The sequence below is a fragment of the Rutidosis leptorrhynchoides genome, chromosome 3 (genome assembly GCF_046630445.1).
Source record: "Rutidosis leptorrhynchoides isolate AG116_Rl617_1_P2 chromosome 3, CSIRO_AGI_Rlap_v1, whole genome shotgun sequence".
In the NCBI taxonomy this organism is placed as follows: Eukaryota; Viridiplantae; Streptophyta; class Magnoliopsida; order Asterales; family Asteraceae; genus Rutidosis; species Rutidosis leptorrhynchoides.
In genome coordinates this window covers 598,675,949-598,698,273 of record NC_092335.1, presented here as the reverse complement: position 1 = coordinate 598,698,273, position 22,325 = coordinate 598,675,949, and positions in this window count along the sequence as shown.

Sequence of the window (22,325 nt, the reverse complement as noted above, 5' to 3'; positions counted from 1 at the left end):
TCTTTGAGTATATCTCCCGACATCCAGCTTTAAATGTGAAACTTGGATCTGTGGACTCGTGTAAGATACATGATAGCTGCTTCGTAACATAAGCGGCAATGTTGACTCGATCTGGTTCAAGATGAGAGAACAGATTGTTTCGCCTTGCTTCCTCCAAAACAGCGTCTTGTAACTCTTTGATAATCAGATCAGCGTGGTGATCAATTGTTACGTAAATCACTAATCTGTCTGGTGTGCTTTCGAAATTATCTCTATCCAGAAGGGCGAAAAAGCTGTGAATATCCTCGATCATTTGCAAATCAGAGTGATAAGTCAGGCGTCCGGTGGAAAGATCCATATGCTTCCGGATGAGAGTCAGTAGTGCTCGTTGGTTTCGTGAGAACGGATGTGCAGATTCGGCTAAGGCGTTGTAAACCCTAGAGTAAATGATCTTCTGATCTCGGCAGAATTTTGTCTCAAGAATAGTGCGACCACTGAATTATGCTCTCGTTGCCTTTCTTCGTGATAGATATGATCGTGAAGAGAATTGATAAAGTCTTGAATGCGTTCTTCTAGGATTTCAACATCATTGTCTTCTCTTCGGAGATAGAGGTGGTGTTCTTCTCTGATATCCATAATTCGTTCTGTTAAGCGTAGCGAAAAGTCAATGGTTGACTTCCGGATGGCTTCGAGAATGTTTTCAAATTCATCGGTATCATTGATGAAGGTGATCATGTCTGCATGTGTGGATATAACCGGAATTTGATCTAAAGAAGAGTCCGGCTCCCCTTGATCTGCTTCGGTTGGAGAGTGTGAGTTAGTCAGAATGTCTTCATGATGCTATTCCTCGTCATCATCGGTATCTGGTTCCTCTGAGGATGCGTCCGATGAACGGGTCTCTTCAGTATTCTAATTCTCCACTTTGATACTTACATGATCAATTTCTATATCCTTAACCTCAGCCTTGTTGGTCTTCTTCTTGAAGCGAATGATTAAACTGTGATCTTTCATCTCAAGCCTCATTATTTATTCATGATGCTTAGTGCTTGGAACGGGTACTGTCGCAGTTTCTTTTACGTCTTCCATTTCCTCTTCCTCCTCAGATTCTTCCTCTTCCTCTATTTCTTCGCTGGGATCCTCTTCTTCCATTTCTGGGTCGTTTACAGACTGTGATTCGACACCCATTTTGATATCATCGGCTGGTGGTGACTCATCATCGGAAGTGATCCGTCTGGTGGAAATAGCAAACATCTCTGCCTGTCCAGAAAGATCGGTTGGTCGGTCAATTTTGAAGGTAACGCTCTCCCCATGTATGTAGTGACCCGAACTTTTCCATGTTTATATATATATTAAATGAAATTGTTATTTACATGATTAAGTGTTTCCAACATGTTAAGCAATCAAACTTGTTAAGACTTGATGAATTGAAATAGGTTTCATATAGACAATTGACCACCCAAGTTGACCGGTGATTCACGAACGTTAAAACTTGTAAAAATTATACGATGACATATATATGGTTATATATATAGTTAACATGATTTTATTATAAGTATGTATCTCATTAGGTATTCTAATAATGAGTTATATACATAAAAATGAGACTATTAATTTAAGAAACTCGAAAACGATATATATAACGATTATCGTTATAACAACGTCTTACTAGGTACATATGAATCATATTAAGATATTGATACACTTGGTTAATTATGTTAAATGATAAGTAAATATATTATTAAGTGTATTAACAATGAAATACATATGTAAAAATAAGACTACTAACTTAATGATTTCGAAACGAGACATATATGTAACGATTATCGTTGTAACGACATTTAACTGTATATATATCATACTAAGATATATTATATATCATAATATCATGATAATATAACAATTTAACATCTCATTTGTTATAATAAACAATGGGTTAACAACATTCAACAAGATCGTTAACCTAAAGGTTTCAAAACAACGTTTACATGTAACGACTAACGATGACTTAACGACTCAGTTAAAATGTATATACATATAGTGTTTTAATATGTATTCATACACTTTTTAAAGACTTCAAGACACATATCAAAATACTTCTACTTATTAAAAATGCTTACAATTACATCCTCGTTCAGTTTCATCAACAATTCTACTCGTATGCACCCGCATTCGTACTCGTACAATACACAGCTTTTAGATGTATGTACTATTGGTATATACACTCCAATGATCAGCTCTTAGCAGCCCATGTGAGTCACCTAACACATGTGGGAACCATCATTTGGCAACTAGCATGAAATATCTCATAAAATTACAAAATATGAGTAATCATTCATGACTTATTTACATAAAAACAAAATTACATATCCTTTATATCTAATCCATACACCAACGAACAAAAACACCTACAAACACTTTTATTCTTCAATTTTCTTCATCTAATTGATCTCTCTCAAGTTCTATCTTCAAGTTCTAAGTGTTCTTCATAAATTCCAAAAGTTCTAGTTTCATAAAATCAAGAATACTTCCAAGATTGCAAGTTTACTTCCAAGTTTTCTAAATCCATTCCAAGTAATCATCCAAGATCAAGAAACCTTTGTTACTTATAGTAGGTTATCTTTCTAATACAAGGTAATAATCATATTCAAACTTTAATTCAATTTCTATAACTATAACAATCTTATTTCGAGTGGAAATCTTACTTGAAATTATTTTCGTGTCATGATTCTGCTTCAAGAACTTTCAAGCCATCTAAGGATCCTTTGAAGCTAGATCTATTTTTATCATTTCCAGTAGGTTTATCCAAGGAACTTGAGGTAGTAATGATGTTCATAACATCATTCGATTCATACATATAAAGCTATCTTATTCGAAGGTTTAAACTTGTAATCACTATAACATAGTTTAGTTAATTCTAAACTTGTTCGCAAATAAAAGTTAATCCTTATAACTTGACTTTTAAAATCAACTAAACACATGTTCTATATCTATATGATATGCTAACTTAATGATTTAAAACCTGGAAACACGAAAAACACCGTAAAACCGGATTTACACCGTCGTACTAACACCACGGGCTGTTTTGGGTTAGTTAATTAAAAACTATGATAAACTTTGATTTAAAAGTTGTTATTCTGGGAAAATGATTTTTATTATGAACATGAAACTATATCCAAAAATTATGGTTAAACTCAAAGTGGAAGTATGTTTTCTAAAATGGTCATCTAGACGTCGTTCTTTCGACTGAAATGACTACCTTTACAAAAATGACTTGTAACTTATTTTTTCGTCTATAAACCTATAATTTTTCTGTTTATATTCATAAAATAGAGTTCAATATGAAACCATAGCAATTTGATTCACTCAAAACGGATTTAAAATGAAGAAGTTATGGGTAAAACAAGATTGGATAATTTTTCTCATTTTAGCTACGTGAAAATTGGTAACAAATCTATTCCAACCATAACTTAATCAACTTGTATTGTATATTATGTAATCTTGAGATACCATAGACACGTATACAATGTTTCGACCTATCATGTCGACACATCTATATATATTTCGGAACAACCATAGACACTCTATATGTGAATGTTGGAGTTAGCTATACAGGGTTGAGGTTGATTCCAAAATATATATAGTTTGAGTTGTGATCAATACTGAGATACGTATACACTGGGTCGTGGATTGATTCAAGATAAAATTTATCGATTTATTTCTGTACATCTAACTGTGGACAACTAGTTGTAGGTTACTAACGAGGACAGCTGACTTAATAAACTTAAAACATCAAAATATATTAAAAGTGTTATAAATATATTTTGAACATACTTTGATATATATGTATATATTGTTATAGGTTCGTGAATCAACCAGTGGCCAAGTCTTACTTCCCGACGAAGTAAAAATCTGTGAAAGTGAGTTATAGTCCCACTTTTAAAATCTAATATTTTTGGGATGAGAATACATGCAGGTTTTATAAATGATTTACAAAATAGACACAAGTACATGAAACTACATTCTATGGTTGAATTATCGAAATCGAATATGCCCCTTTTTATTAAGTCTGGTAATCTAAGAATTAGGGAACAGACACCCTAATTGACGCGAATCCTAAAGATAGATCTATTGGGCCTAACAAACCCCATCCAAAGTACCGGATGCTTTAGTACTTTGAAATTTATATCATATCCGAAGGGTGTCCCGGAATGATGGGGATATTCTTATATATGCATCTTGTTAATGTCGGTTACCAGGTGTTCACCATATGAATGATTTTTATCTCTATGTATGGGATGTGTATTGAAATATGAAATCTTGTGGTCTATTGTTACGATTTGATATATATAGGTTAAACCTATAACTCACCAACATTTTTGTTGAAGTTTAAAGCATGTTTATTCTCAGGTGAATACTAAGAGCTTCCGCTGTTGCATACTAAAATAAGGACAAGATTTGGAGTCCATGTTTGTATGATATTGTGTAAAAACTGCATTCAAGAAACTGATTTCGATGTAACATATTTGTATTGTAAACCATTATGTAATGGTCGTGTGTAAACAGGATATTTTAGATTATCATTATTTGATAATCTACGTAAAGCTTTTTAAACCTTTATTTATGAAATAAAGGTTATGGTTTATTTTAAAAATGAATGCAGTCTTTGAAAAACGTCTCATATAGAGGTCAAAACCTCGCAACGAAATCAATTAATATGGAACGTTTTTAATCAATAAGAACGGGACATTTCAGTTGGTATCCGAGCGTTGGTCTTAGAGAACCAGAAAATTTGCATTAGTTCGTCTTATCGAGTTTGTTAGGATGCATTAGTGAGTCTGGACTTCGACCGTGTTTTCTTTATATGATTGCTTAACATTTTTGTTGGAAACTATATATTATTAACATGTATATATTATGTGATATATTAATCTCTTAACATGTTTGATATTGTGTGATAGATGTCTACCTCTAGCACAAATCCCATTGACTCACCTAATAATAACAAAGAGTCGAATATATATATGACTGACTCACAAGTTCCCGAAGAAGAACCGGAAGAAGAATCAGAACCGGAAGAAGAATCAGAACCGGAAGAGGAGGAACCGGAGGAGGAAATAGAACTGGTGGGGGAAATAATAAAACGGTTAAGTAAAAGAAAATCCTCAACCAATCGACCAAGGTTAATTATGGTCAATGGTGTTTCCGCCAAGGAAGCAAAATATTGGGGGGATTACCAATTCTCCGATGAATCGGATTCCGACGAGAATTCTGATGATGTTATAGAAATTACCCCAACTGAATTTAAAAAGGCAAAAAAAAATAATAAGGGAAAGGGCATAAAAATAGAGAAATCTAATTCCAACCCCGATGAACTTTATATGTATCGTCAACCCCCGAAGCCCTTAAGTTGTAACAATGACCCGGGAACCTCTAAACCACCAGGTTTTTCTAAACCGTTGTGGAAAACGACAGCTCGTATTAGGGGAACATCATATATCCCTAGAAACTTGGCAAAACGAACCAAAACTAAAGAAGAAGAAACGAGCGAGTCGGAATAAGATTGTTGTATTCGTGTGGTGTAATATATGTAATATAGTGTGCTTATGCTTTATGATATATGTAAAAATTGCTTGTATTAATAAGTATTTTTTTTTATGAATCTAACTCTTGTCTATTTTACAGTATAAAAACACAAAATGGATAGACAACCCAATATTTTAAGAGACCTAACTGGAGACATGATTGATGAAATCTTGTCTAGAGTCGGTCAGAATTCTTCGGCACAACTATTTACGGCGAAATCAGTTTGTAAGACATTCGAAGAACGTTCCAAGAATGTCTTGGTTTATAAGAGACTTTCGTTTGAAAGATGGGGGATATCACATTGGGAAACCCATAAGTTACGATGTGTTTACTTTGACGCATATATTGCGGGGAACCCAAATGCTATTTTACGCAACGGGTTAAGAAATTATTTTGACTCAATGTATCCGAATATAGGACTTCATGATTTAGAAAAAGCGGCTAACATGCAACATAAAGAAGCATGCTATGCTTACGGGTTAGTAATGTTCGCTTCTCACCAAAGTGAGAAAAAGAACATCGGGCTACAACTATTAAACAAAACGTTTCCACAAGTGACGGAGTCGGTAATTGGGGTAAGAAATGAGGTTTTTAGGTTATTACGAGACTGTTGGTCATTACGTAACCCTCATCCCTTTGACAACGTTACAACATGCTGTCTTATCAACGGCCATAACGGTTATGTTCCACAAGACCAAGGATGGGAAGTAGTCCTAGTAAAACCAGAATGCATGACTTGTTTCTGGACGTATGAATTACGTGTCTTTATTGCCTTTGCTGAACGACTTGTGTACTAGCTAGAATTATCTTCACAACTATCTTGTATCAAACTTATTGTGTGCTATATTTCATGCTTTATGTAAAATAAGCTGTATTGTAAGTTTGTAAAATATTGTATAAAAGTTTGAACGCGAAATATTATTATAATCAGTTTTTCATATAGAATTGTAGTAGTTGAATTGTATATTAGCTACTAAGTATGAACTTAACGGGTAGGTACTACCCGAATTTAAACTTATAAAACGCTAATATGAAGAAAAAGCTTTTATAAATGAGTTCATATTATGCTACGAAATACTATTAACTACTCTTAATATTCTGTATGATTAACTTGTTCCATTAGACTATTTTGAAGGAAATGGCACCGACTATTCGACACACCGTGAATATGAATGAAGAGGAATTCTGTACCTTTCTAGCTTCAAACATAGCCGCAGTACAGGCTGCGCTATATACCAACAATAACCTTGGATCTAGCAGTACAGGAAATCGTGTAGGATGCACCTACAAAGAATTCACTGCCTGCAAACCTTTGGAATTTGATGGAACCGAAGGACCGATCAGATTGAAACGGTGGACCGAGAAGGTCGAATCGGTGTTTGCCATAAGTAAGTGTACTGAAGTGGACAAAGTGAAGTACGCTACGCATACCTTCACAGGTTCTGCGTTAACATGGTGGAATACCTATCTAGAGCAAGTGGGACAAGATGATGCATACGCACTACCGTGGTCAGCATTCAAGCACTTGATGAACGAGAAGTACCGTCCCAGAACCGAGGTCAATAAGCTCAAGACAGAACTTAGAGGGTTACGAACCTAAGGATTTGATATTACCACGTACGAAAGACGATTCACAGAATTGTGCCTATTGTGTCCGGGAGCGTTCGAAGATGAGGAAGAAAAGATCGGCGCGTTTGTGAAAGGATTACCGGAAAGAATCTAAGAAGATATAAGTTCACACGAGCCCGCCTCCATGCAACAGGCATGTAGAATGGCTCACAAACTAGTGAACCAGATTGAGGAAAGAATTAAAGAACAGACAGCTGAAGAGGCCAATGTGAAGCAAGTCAAAAGAAAGTGGGAGGAAAACGGTGATAAGAATCACCAATACAACAACAACAGCAATTACAATAATAATCGCAACAATTATCCCAACAATCGCAACATCAATCGTAACTACAACAAACGGCCCAACAACAACAACAACAACAACAACAATAACAACAACTACAACAATCATCCCAACAACAATAACAACCGCAACAACAACAACAATCAGAAGCAGCTCTGCCAAAGGTGTGAAAATTATCACTCGGGTTCTGCACCAAATTTTGCAACAAGTGTAAAAGAAATGGTCATAGCGCGGTGAAGTGTGAGGTCTACGGACCAGGGGTTAACAGAACGAAAGGAACAAATGGTGTCGGAACGAGTAATGACGGAGCAAGTAGTGTCGGAGCATGTTATGCCAATGTAGTTTGTTATAAATGTGGAAAACCGGGCCACATTATTAGAAATTCCCGAACCAGGAGAACATGAATGGACAAGGCCACAGAAGAGTTTTCAATATTAATGCGGCAAAGGCACAGGAAGACCCGGAGCTTGTTACGGGTACGTTTCTTATTGACAATAAATCTGCTTATGTTTTATTTGATTCGGGTGCGGATAGAAGCTATATGAGTAGAGATTTTTGTGCTAAATTAAGTTGTCCATTGGCGCCGTTGGATAGTAAATTTTTACTCGAATTATCAAACGGTAAATTAATTTCAGCAGATAATATATGCCGGAATCGAGAAATTAAACTGGGTAGCGAAATATTTAAGATTGATTTGATACCAGTAGAGTTAGGGAGTTTTGATGTAATAGTTGGCATGGACTGGCTGAAGAAGGTGAAAGCAGAGATCGTATGTGTGATGACCCGGAAATTTCTGACCAAATTTAAACTTAATCTTTAACGTTTCCGACACGATAAGCAAAGTCTATGAATTTGAATCTCAAAATTTTGAACTATACAATTACCCTTCGACTGTTCTCGATGATTCGCGAACAATTATATGTAAATAGATACCTATATATACTATAACCTGAAAGCGTAATAAGGTATTAATTGTATGATACCGTACATTGAACTTATTGGTTTATATATCTATTTGAATATATATGATAAGTTGGAATAGTAATTGTATGAATAACTTGATACGTATATTTAAAACGTGGTTATGAATATTGAATATAATTAGTTCTAGAAAACTAAATTTTATAATATTTATATATGAAATGATAAAAATTTACTATTAAACGATGCTTTTTCTATTTAAAAATTTTACGTATTAAGTCGTTTTATTTTTATGATATAATTTTTGTAATTTTTTTTTAAGAAACGAAGTTAAATTAAAAATGTACAATTTGTAAAGCATAACGTACAACAACGTGTAGCTTAAATAGTTGAATTTAAATTAATTCATTTACTATTCATTGAATAGTAAATGAAACGAAATTAATTAATTTACTATTCACATGAAAGCGGCATGATAGAAATTATTAATTATAAGTTACATAATATAACCCTGAAGTATTTAATAAATACGACTTTTTTTAAACATTTACGATTCAAATTTGATTCTAAATATATTATTATATTATTATATTTTATTTCAATATTATTATATTATTATATATATTATATTTAAATATGTCGACAAGGAAAACAACAAAAAAAATTATTATTTTATTATATTATATTAATGTTTTATTATATTATTAAATTTAAAATATCTACATCTATATCTCTATATATATACGCATATGGATAGATAGATGAATTACACTCAATCATTTTTTTTTATAAAACACACTTGTTACTTCATAGTATCAATATTTTATTATTATACTTAATATTATTATTATCAATTTTATTACTATTAGTATTATTATTTTTATGATACAAAAATAATAATATACATAAAATACAATGACGGGATTATGTTCGGGTGATTTTGAAAACGAGTTTCAAGTGGGATATAGCTAAGGAGGTTATGGATAATGTTCGGGTGTATTGTTCGTGAATCTCAGACCAACTATGCATTCGTTGTTGTCATTGCATCTACATATTTTGCCTACAATATTGAACCACAATATTGAAATGTGAGTTTCATAAGAACCCTTTTTCTCTCAATATTTTTGGGCTGAGAATACATGCAAATGCTTTATTAACTGATTTACAATATTTATATGGGTGAGTTTCATACGATCCCTTTTTATTTATATTTTTGGGCTGAGAATACATGCACTTTATTTTAAACGCAATGGATACAAGTACATACTAAATTCTACACCGAGTTTGAACCGAAAATCCCTTAGCTTTGGTAACTGTTAACTGCCAGTTATAAGAACTGGTGGGCGCGAGTAGTAGTATATGGATCCATAGGGTTTGACATCCCCGTCTGTTCCAGGTATAGAAATCCTATCCTGAACTATAAAACAGACGTATGCTATTTGAGTGTATTGTACATGTTGGTTGCATGTTAAACGAGGGGTACTTATTATATAGATGTTAAAGCTTAGTTACCAGGGTGCTCATTCTTGTAGAATATTTTGATAACCATTTATGGAAGAAACAACTGAAATCTTGTGATCCATCTTTATATACAGATTATGCGAAACATATAAACTATGAACTCACCAACCTTTGTGTTGACACTTGTTAGCATGTTTATTCTCAGGTTCCCTAGAAGTCTTCCGCTGTTTGCTTATATGATATACAAGCTATGTGCATGGAGTCTTACCTGACATATTTTTCAAGAAAACGTTGCATTCACCAATTCATCACCATGTACCTTATTTGACTGTATTGTCAACGAAAGCACTATTGTAAACTATTATATACGGTGATTGTCTATATGTAAAAATCATCAGTTGTCGAAAACCTTTGATTTAAATATACATTTATGGTGTTCCTTTTCAAAAGAATGCAATGTTTACAAAACGTATCATATAGAGGTCAAATACCTCGCAATGAAATCAACGAATGACGTATTCGTCCATATGGATTTGGAGCGATCGTCACAGTTGGTATCAGAGCGTTGGTCTTAGCGAATCAGGTCTTGCATTAATGTGTCTAACTGATAGATGTTAGGATGCATTCGTAAGTCTGGACTTTGACCGTGTCTACATGTAAAAAGTTTTGCTTATCATTTCTTGTCGGAAATTACCTGTTTATCAATCTTACGTCTTGACACGTGTTTTTGCATTTATTGCATACACGGTGTATATACAAATCATATCCTATCATATCTACTACAGTGAATCTTATTTGGCGCTTTTCGAAATTTCCTCCGTAAATTACGGAATCCTTTTACTATATATACGTATGCGAGAAGACGAAGGTATCATCCAGTATTCAACCCTCAATTTATACCAAGAATCATTTCATAACTTTCTGTGAACACGTAAGATGGCCTCCTCGAATAGACCAAGTCCCTCCAACTCCGAAGACAGCGTGACGGGACCGCATCGACCGATCAACTACCGTGATTTCTTTAGAAAGTGGAGATGGGTTAGCGAAATACTTACCCTATGGAGAAATGAAGAAGGTACTCCATACCACGAGCCGAACCTACCGCCTAACGTCGGAGTACTCGATCCACTTACTGGCGAACCTGTTCGCAACACCGTTTATACTCTTTTTGCGAGAATTTTTCATCTTGAAGCTACCATTAACGGAACCAGAAAAGATATCCGACCTCACACCGATAACCAACCAGGGTTAGTAGAAGAAGTTAAAGAACTTCGAGCTCGAGTGTTAACTTTAGAGAGCACGGTACACAATTTACAAACACCAGCAGTATCACCAACACCAGTAACATCACCATCCTCAGCACCAACAGCACTAGTACCACTGACAACAACACCAACAGTACCATTACCACCACCAACAACATCCACATCACACGCCTCAACATCACGATCTGTACCTCGGATATCAACATCATACGCACCATAGATACCAAGGAGTATCAACAACAATAAACGATGAAGTATTGATTCATAACTTCATCGGAGAAACATTCTACGGCGATTATGTAATTTCTAAAGTTTAGAGATTATCTATTCAAGCCTTAACCATAAATCAGATAGATTAGAAACCTTGATCGGAATAGTGAATGATTTACAAGTTAGACTTGTTATATCACAATAACAACAATACCCTTAGCCTCACCAGCACAGTCAGTGCTGTCAATATCGTTAGAATCGTCAGCACCTCTAACATCACAAGCTCCTCTAGGTCAAGAATTACCGTGGACATCATTACGAATCAATAACGCGTATATTGAATCAACGAGTTATAAAATAATAACTCATTCCCTCCGAAGAAATTATATGTATATCTTATATATATATAAATTTTAAACCCTAATAAATCTTTCTGTGCTAAGCTATTATGTATGAAACTTAACTACTCTGTTAATTCATATTACTAATATGATATGATGTACAACCTTCGTTAACTACAATCTCTGTTTCAATTCAATGAATTTCGTTTCATAATAAACCAAGTGTATTATTCAATAACATGGTTGATTTTACACTTTCATCTTCGATGCACTCGAAACTTTCTAGAAAACATCAATTGCACCTTGCAAAGTTAGCAAGAATTCCACGAATACCAACATCCTTTATTGAGGAATATTAATAAGAATAAATAATGAAGTATTGATTTCATTAGTGAAATACTCCGCGAAGATTATGCAATCTCTAATGTTTTAGAGATTATTCATTTCTAATTCAAGCCAAAAATCAAATGAGCTTAATATGATATTAACTCATTAAATCTGTATTACATCTGAAGAAAATATACATACATATATTTTCATAAAGACTGTAATAAAAATTCTTTTGTACAAAATGTTAATTGTGAAATCTTTAACGGGTAGGTAATACTCGGGAAATATATAAGTTCGCAATTAATATGTTAGATTGTACATTCTTCAACTTTGATTCACAAATCTATTAATCATGCTCACAATGATACCCAATCATCTCATACAAATTCAATTACACATTCTGATATTGACGGATCAGAATCCAATTCATAACTCTGAACCGGTGACATCATTCTTAGATCTCTACATCTTTCAAAGCTATACTTTGACTTCAAAACCGTGCAAGATCCTTTAGCGTTGTTTTTACCGAAAATAATCTTGCAATTCCTTTTCAAGGTATCTAGTGTTATCACCCTTGCAACCAGTAAATTTCGACCTTTCAGATTTGTAACCTTGACATATATGATATTGTTACCGGGGAACCTTTTATGTTCCACCACATTTACCAACAACTTCATTTGTTCTTGACCTTCTGAAAAATCCGTATACTCATTATAACCCTATCATGTACTCATCCACATCTCTTAACAATAATTGCCATACGAATTAAAGGAAATTAGCAATCAGTATTTTGAAATCTTGCAGCACCTCTACGCCAACAGTTACATACTTTGAATGTGAAGTTTCTGAAAAACACCCTGAACTGCGAACTAGTTCTAGAAATGCTGATGAAGCAGCAAAAACTGTAAACGACTTTAACAGTCAAAAGTTTGATGATAAAGAATGGTATGATGGTAAAGCTGAGAAAAGAGGAGGTTGGAACTGGAAAACGGATTGAGCAAAGTATGAAGGAGGATAAATCACAAAGATTGAACCTGCCTTCAAAGAATTCAAATGATTCAGTATCTGCCGAAGCCATTAACGAATACCTTACTCCTTACTCTAAAACCCTTACGGATAATATTCTTCATCATCATCTTATCTTGAATATTCTAAGATATCATCGTATCTTTCATTATAAATATCCTCAATATTTCTGAGGATAATTTCGTGACTATCTGAAATTATTCATTCCTTCACGCTATCTGTGTTACATCATAAAAGAAACTGTGTTAGTTTCTAAATTCTGAAAAATTCAAGTTTAAAATATGAATGTTATGAAGTAGTGTTGAGAACTGAAACATGAATTAGTATAATATAATGACGTCAGGCCAACGTGATTATATTACAGTAAGTCATGCTGAGTTTCTAATGGAACGTGATGAAGGTTCACAGATCCCACCCTCATCATGAACCATGTTACATAACTCTTTCATTTTATTTAACCTCTAAAATTATCAAGAAAACATATTTCTTGATGATTCGGCCTTTTCCAGATATTCTGGTAATTTGACAAATCAAGATCGTGCCATTACAATTTCTTTCCTTGAACATTAATTATGTTCATTCCGAAATCCATACCTACGAATTCTGGACCATTATTCGCTTGACTTAAAGTCGGGAAGAGAGAACGAAAGCATGGAGCTCCGAAATATAACGGAGGATATAAAACCCTGGAACAACCCCGAAATTACAAACCGTGTATATCAATACGTATAGCAATATAAAGACACGGGAGAATGAAAAACACTATAACCCCAAGGTAATGGTAGAAGAAAGTAACTTCCTCTGGTGGTAGATGAAAAAGAAGAATGACAGATATGAAAGTTAGGAGTATATCAAGAATCAGAACTGGATTAAGCATTTCACAATCTGTTGAAAGTATGAAATAAGGAAGAAGATTATAGGAGTGGTGAAAATAAATGAAACGGAAGTGGTCAATTTATAGCGAAATATCAGATATAGCAATCGAGGTAGATTACGCATTCAATCAAAGGAAAACTTAATTTCCCTAATTCCCGAAGAATCAAATCTTATTTAGATTATGAAGATTTTCTATTCCTTAAATTCCGGAAATCAATCGTTACTACGTCAAAAGTTAAGACGAATCTCTATTCCTTCAAATTCACTATTATGCGATAACTTCTCTCTTACGCTTCGAGTAATCGGATTGTTATATCCATATTATTCAACGGTGATAAAACTCTATTTATCGACTCATATACGTCATGAAAACATTGTTATTGTTAGCCATTACGACCTCACTCAAATTTCGGGACGAAATTTCTTTAACGGGGGGATACTGTGATGACCCGGAAATTTCTGACCAAATTTAAACTTAATCTTTAACGTTTCCGACACGATAAGCAAAGTCTATGAATTTGAATCTCAAAATTTTGAACTATACAATTACCCTTCGACTGTTCTCGATGATTCGCGAACAATTATATGTAAATAGATACCTATATATACTATAACCTGAAAGCGTAATAAGGTATTAATTGTATGATACCGTACATTGAACTTATTGGTTTATATATCTATTTGAATATATATGATAAGTTGGAATAGTAATTGTATGAATAACTTGATACGTATATTTAAAACGTGGTTATGAATATTGAATATAATTAGTTCTAGAAAACTAAATTTTATAATATTTATATATGAAATGATAAAAATTTACTATTAAACGATGCTTTTTCTATTTAAAAATTTTACGTATTAAGTCGTTTTATTTTTATGATATAATTTTTGTAATTTTTTTTTAAGAAACGAAGTTAAATTAAAAATGTACAATTTGTAAAGCATAACGTACAACAACGTGTAGCTTAAATAGTTGAATTTAAATTAATTCATTTACTATTCATTGAATAGTAAATGAAACGAAATTAATTAATTTACTATTCACATGAAAGCGGCATGATAGAAATTATTAATTATAAGTTACATAATATAACCCTGAAGTATTTAATAAATACGACTTTTTTTAAACATTTACGATTCAAATTTGATTCTAAATATATTATTATATTATTATATTTTATTTCAATATTATTATATTATTATATATATTATATTTAAATATGTCGACAAGGAAAACAACAAAAAAAATTATTATTTTATTATATTATATTAATGTTTTATTATATTATTAAATTTAAAATATCTACATCTATATCTCTATATATATACGCATATGGATAGATAGATGAATTACACTCAATCATTTTTTTTTATAAAACACACTTGTTACTTCATAGTATCAATATTTTATTATTATACTTAATATTATTATTATCAATTTTATTACTATTAGTATTATTATTTTTATGATACAAAAATAATAATATACATAAAATACAATGACGGGATTATGTTCGGGTGATTTTGAAAACGAGTTTCAAGTGGGATATAGCTAAGGAGGTTATGGATAATGTTCGGGTGTATTGTTCGTGAATCTCAGACCAACTATGCATTCGTTGTTGTCATTGCATCTACATATTTTGCCTACAATATTGAACCACAATATTGAAATGTGAGTTTCATAAGAACCCTTTTTCTCTCAATATTTTTGGGCTGAGAATACATGCAAATGCTTTATTAACTGATTTACAATATTTATATGGGTGAGTTTCATACGATCCCTTTTTATTTATATTTTTGGGCTGAGAATACATGCACTTTATTTTAAACGCAATGGATACAAGTACATACTAAATTCTACACCGAGTTTGAACCGAAAATCCCTTAGCTTTGGTAACTGTTAACTGCCAGTTATAAGAACTGGTGGGCGCGAGTAGTAGTATATGGATCCATAGGGTTTGACATCCCCGTCTGTTCCAGGTATAGAAATCCTATCCTGAACTATAAAACGGACGTATGCTATTTGAGTGTATTGTACATGTTGGTTGCATGTTAAACGAGGGGTACTTATTATATAGATGTTAAAGCTTAGTTACCAGGGTGCTCATTCTTGTAGAATATTTTGATAACCATTTATGGAAGAAACAACTGAAATCTTGTGATCCATCTTTATATACAGATTATGCGAAACATATAAACTATGAACTCACCAACCTTTGTGTTGACACTTGTTAGCATGTTTATTCTCAGGTTCCCTAGAAGTCTTCCGCTGTTTGCTTATATGATATACAAGCTATGTGCATGGAGTCTTACCTGACATATTTTTCAAGAAAACGTTGCATTCACCAATTCATCACCATGTACCTTATTTGACTGTATTGTCAACGAAAGCACTATTGTAAACTATTATATACGGTGATTGTCTATATGTAAAAATCATCAGTTGTCGAAAACCTTTGATTTAAATATACATTTATGGTGTTCCTTTTCAAAAGAATGCAATGTTTACAAAACGTATCATATAGAGGTCAAATACCTCGCAATGAAATCAACGAATGACGTATTCGTCCATATGGATTTGGAGCGATCGTCACAGTATGTTATAAAAATGCAATTCACATTGTACGAGAATAAGGAGAACCCTTAATGGTGTACGGAGAAAAGGGCAACATGAAGCTACATCTTATTAGTAATTTGAAGGCACAAAAACTAATAAGAAAAGGTTGCTATGCTGTTCTAGCACACGTAGAGAAAGTACAAACTGAAGAAAAGAGCATCAATGATGTTCCCGTCGCAAAAGAATTTCCCGATGTATTTTCGAAAGAATTACCGGGACTACCTCCACATCGATCTGTTGAATTTCAAATAGATCTTGTACCAGGAGCTGCACCAATAGCTCGTGCTCCTTATAGACTCGCACCCAGCGAGATGAAAGAACTGCAAAGCCAACTGCAAGAACTATTAGAACGTGGTTTCATTCGACCAAGCACATCACCATGGGGAGCTCCTGTTTTGTTTGTCAAGAAGAAGGATGGTACATTTAGGTTGTGTATTGACTACAGAGAGTTGAACAAACTTACCATCAAAAACCGTTATCCACTGCCAAGAATTGACGACTTGTTTGATCAACGACAAGGCTCGTCAGTTTATTCAAAGATTGATTTACGTTCTGGATATCATCAAATGCGAGTAAAGGAGGATGATATTCTGAAAACTGCTTTTAGGACGCGATATGGTCATTACGAGTTTATGGTTATGCCATTTGGGTTGACTAACGCACCAGCTGTATTCATGGACCTCATGAACCGAGTGTGTGGGCCATATCTTGACAAGTTTGTCATTGTTTTCATCGATGACATACTTATTTACTCAAAGAATGATCAAGAGCACGAAGAACATTTGAGAAAAGTGCTAGAAGTATTGAGGAAAGAAAAACTGTACGCTAAGTTTTCAAAGTGTGCATTTTGGTTGGAAGAAGTTCAATTCCTCGGTCACATAGTGAACAAAGAAGGTATCCAGGTGGACCCGGCAAAGATCGAAATCGTTGAAAAGTGGGAAACCCCAAAAACTCCAAAGCATATACGTCAATTTTTAGGATTGGCTGGTTACTACAGAAGATTCATCCAAGATTTCTCCAAAATAGCAAAACCCTTGACTGCATTAATGCATAAAGGGAAGAAATTTGAATGGAAGGATGAACAAGAGAAGGCGATTCAATTATTGAAGAAAAAGCTAACTACGGCACCTATATTGTCATTGCCTGAAGAGAATGATGATTTTGTGATTTATTGTGACGCATCAAAGCAAGGTCTCGGTTGTGTATTAATGCAACGAACAAAGGTGATTGCTTATGCGTCTAGACAATTGAAGATTCACGAAGAAAATTATACGATTTGGAATTAGGCGCGGTTGTTTTTGCATTAAAGACTTGGAGGCACTACTTATATGGGGTCAAAAGTATTATATATACCGACCACAAAAGTCTTCAACACATATTTAATCAGGAACAACTGAATATGAGGCAGCGTAGGTGGATTGAATTGTTGAATGATTGCGACTTTGAGATTCGTTACCACCCGGGGAAGGCAAATGTGGTAGCCGACGCCTTGAGCAGAAAGGACAGAGAACCCATTCGAGTAAAATCTATGAATATAATGATTCACACTAACCTTACTACTCAAATAAAGGAGGCGCAACAAGGAGTTTTAAAAGAGGGAAATTTAAAGGATGAAATACCCAAAGGATCGGAGAAGCATCTTAATATTCGGGAAGACGGAACCCGGTATAGGGCTGAAAGAATTTGGGTACCAAAATTTGGAGATATGAGAGAAATGGTACTTAGAGAAGCTCATAAAACCAGATACTCAATACATCCTGGAACGGGGAAGATGTACAAGGATCTTAAGAAATATTTTTGGTGGCCAGGTATGAAAGCCGATATTGCTAAATATGTAGGAGAATATTTGACGTGTTCTAAGGTCAAAGCTAAACATCAGAAACCATCAGGTCTACTACAACAACCTGAAATCCCGGAATGGAAATGGGAAAACATTACCATGGATTTCATTACTAAATTGCCAAGGACTGCAAGTGGTTATGATACTATTTGGGTAATAGTTGATCGTCTCACCAAGTCAGCACACTTCCTGCCAATAAGAGAAGATGACAAGATGGAGAAGTTAGCATGACTGTATTTGAAGGAAGTCATCTCCAGACATGGAATACCAATCTCTATTATCTCTGATAGGGATGGCAGATTTATTTCAAGATTCTGGCAGACATTACAGCAAGCATTGGGAACTCGTCTAGACATGAGTACTGCCTATCATCCACAAACTGATGGGCAGAGCAAAAGGACGATACAAACGCTTGAAGACATGCTACGAGCTTGTGTTATTGATTTCGAAAACAGTTGGGATCGACATCTACCGTTAGCAGAATTTTCCTACAACAACAGCTACCATTCAAGCATTGAGATGGCGCCGTTTGAAGCACTTTATGGTAGAAAGTGCAGGTCTCCGATTTGTTGGAGTGAAATGGGGGATAGACAGATTACGGGTTCAGAGATAATACAAGAAACTACCAAGAAAATCATCCAAATTCAACAAAGATTGAAAACCGCCCAGAGTCGACAAAAGAGCTACGCGGACAGTAAAAGAAAAGATATAGAGTTTGAAATTGGAGAAATGGTCATGCTTAAGGTTTTACCTTCAAAAGGCGTTGTTCGATTTGGTAAACGGGGGAAACTAAATCCAAGGTACATTGGACCATTCAAGATTATAGATCGTGTCGGAACAGTAGCTTACCGACTTGAGTTACCTCAACAACTCGCGGCTGTACATAACACTTTCCACGTCTCGAATTTGAAGAAATGTTTTGCTAAAGAAGATCTCACTATTCCGTTGGACAAAATCCAAATCAATGAAAAACTTCAATTCATTGAAGAACCCGTCGAAATAATGGATCGTGAGGTTAAGAGACTTAAACAAAACAAGATACCAATTGTTAAAGTTCGATGGAATGCTCGTAGAGGACCCGAGTTTACCTGGGAGTGTGAAGATCAGATGAAGAAGAAATACCCGCATTTATTTCCAGAAGATATGTCAACACCTCCAACTGCTTAAAATTTCGGGACGAAATTTATTTAACGGGTAGGTACTGTAGTGACCCGAACTTTTCCATGTATATATATATTAAATGAAATTGTTATTTACATGATTAAGTATTTCCAACATGTTAAGCAATCAAACTTGTTAAGACTTGATTAATTGAAATAGGTTTCATATAGACAATTGACCACCCAAGTTGACCGGTGATTCACGAACGTTAAAACTTGTAAAAACTATACGATGACATATATATGGTTATATATATAGTTAACATGATTTTATTATAAGTATGTATCTCATTAGGTATTCTAAAAATGAGTTATATACATAAAAATGAGACTATTAATTTAAGAAACTCGAAAACGATATATATAATGATTATCGTTATAACAACGTCTTACTAGGTACATATGAATCATATTAAGATATTGATACACTTGGTTAATTATGTTAAATGATAAGTAAATATATTATTAAGTGTATTAACAATGAAATACATATGTAAAAATAAGACTACTAACTTAATGATTTCGAAACGAGACAACGATTATCGTTGTAACGACATTTAACTGTATATATATCATACTAAGATATATTATATATCATAATATCATGATAATATAACAATTTAACATCTCATTTGTTATAATAAACAATGGGTTAACAACATTCAACAAGATCGTTAACCTAAAGGTTTCAAAACAACGTTTACATGTAACGTTTACCGATGACTTAACGACTCAGTTAAAATGTATATACATGTAGTGTTTTAATATGTATTCATACACTTTTGAAAGACTTCAAGACACTTATCAAAATACTTCTACTTAACAAAAATGCTTACAATTACATCCTCGTTCAGTTTCATCAACAATTCTACTCGTATGCACCCGTATTCGTACCCGTACAATACACAGCTTTTAGATGTATGTACTATTGATATATACACTCCAATGATCAGCTCTTAGCAGCCCATGTAAGTCAACACATGTGGGAACCATCATTTGGCAACTATCATGAAATATCTCATAAAATTACAAAACTATGAGTAATCATTCATGACTTATTTACATGAAAACCAAATTACATATCCTTTATATCTAATCCATACACCAACGACCAAAAACACCTACAAACACTTTCATTCTTCAATTTTCTTCATCTAATTGATCTCTCTTAAGTTCTATCTTCAAGTTCTAGGTGTTCTTCATAAATTCCAAAAGTTCTAGTTTCATAAAATCAAGAATACTTCCAAGATTGCAAGTTTACTTCCAAGTTTTCTAAATCCATTCCAAGTAATCATCCAAGATCAAGAAACCTTTGTTACTTACAGTAGGTTATCTTTCTAATACAAGGTAATAATCATATTCAAACTTTAATTCAATTTCTATAACTATAACAATCTTATTTCGAGTGGAAATCTTACTTGAAATTGTTTTCGTGTCATGATTCTGCTTCAAGAACTTTCAAGCCATCCAAGGATCCTTTGAAGCTAGATCTATTTTCCTCATTTCCAGTAGGTTTATCCAAGGAACTTGAGGTAGTAATGATGTTCATAACATCATTCGATTCATACATATAAAGCTATCTTATTCGAAGGTTTAAACTTGTAATTACTAGAACATAGTTTAGTTAATTCTAAACTTGTTCGCAAATAAAAGTTAATCCTTATAACTTGACTTTTAAAATCAACTAAACACATGTTCTATATCTATATGATATGCTAATTTATTGATTTAAAACCTGGAAACACGAAAAACACCGTAAAACCGGATTTACGCCGTCGTAGTAACACCGCGGGCTGTTTTGGGTTAGTTAATTAAAAACTATGATAAACTTTGATTTAAAAGTTGTTATTCTGGGAAAATGATTTTTATTATGAACATGAAACTATATCCAAAAATTATGGTTAAACTCAAAGTGGAAATATGTTTTCTAAAATGGTCATCTAGACGTCGTTCTTTCGACTGAAATGACTACCTTTACAAAAACGATTTGTAACTTATTTTTCCGACTATAAACCTATACTTTTTCTGTTTAGATTCATAAAATAGAGTTCAATATGAAACCATAGCAATTTGATTCACTCAAAACGGATTTAAAATGAAGAAGTTATGGTAAAACAAGATTGGATAATTTTTCTCATTTTAGCTACGTGAAAATTGGTAATAAATCTATTCCAACCATAACTTAATCAACTTGTATTGTATATTATGTAATCTTGAGATACCATAGACACGTATACAATGTTTCGACCTATCATGTCGACACATCTATATATATTTCGGAACAACCATAGACACTCTATATGTGAATGTTGGAGTTAGCTATACAGGGTTGAGGTTGATTCCAAAATGTATATAGTTTGAGTTGTGATCAATACTGAGATATGTATACACTGGGTCGTGGATTGATTCAAGATAATATTTATCGATTTATTTCTGTACATCTAACTGTTGACAACTAGTTGTAGGTTACTAACGAGGACAACTGACTTAATAAACTTAAAACATCAAAATATATTAAAAGTGTTGTAAATATATTTTGAACATACTTTGATATATATGTATATATTGTTATAGGTTCTTGAATCAACCAGTGGCCAAGTCTTACTTCCCGACGAAGTAAAAATCTGTGAAAGTGAGTTATAGTCCCACTTTTAAAATCTAATATTTTTGGGATGAGAATACATGCAGGTTTTATAAATGATTTACAAAATAGACACAAGTACGTGAAACTACATTCTATGGTTGAATTATCGAAATCGAATTTTCCCCTTTTTATTAAGTCTGGTAATCTAAGAATTAGG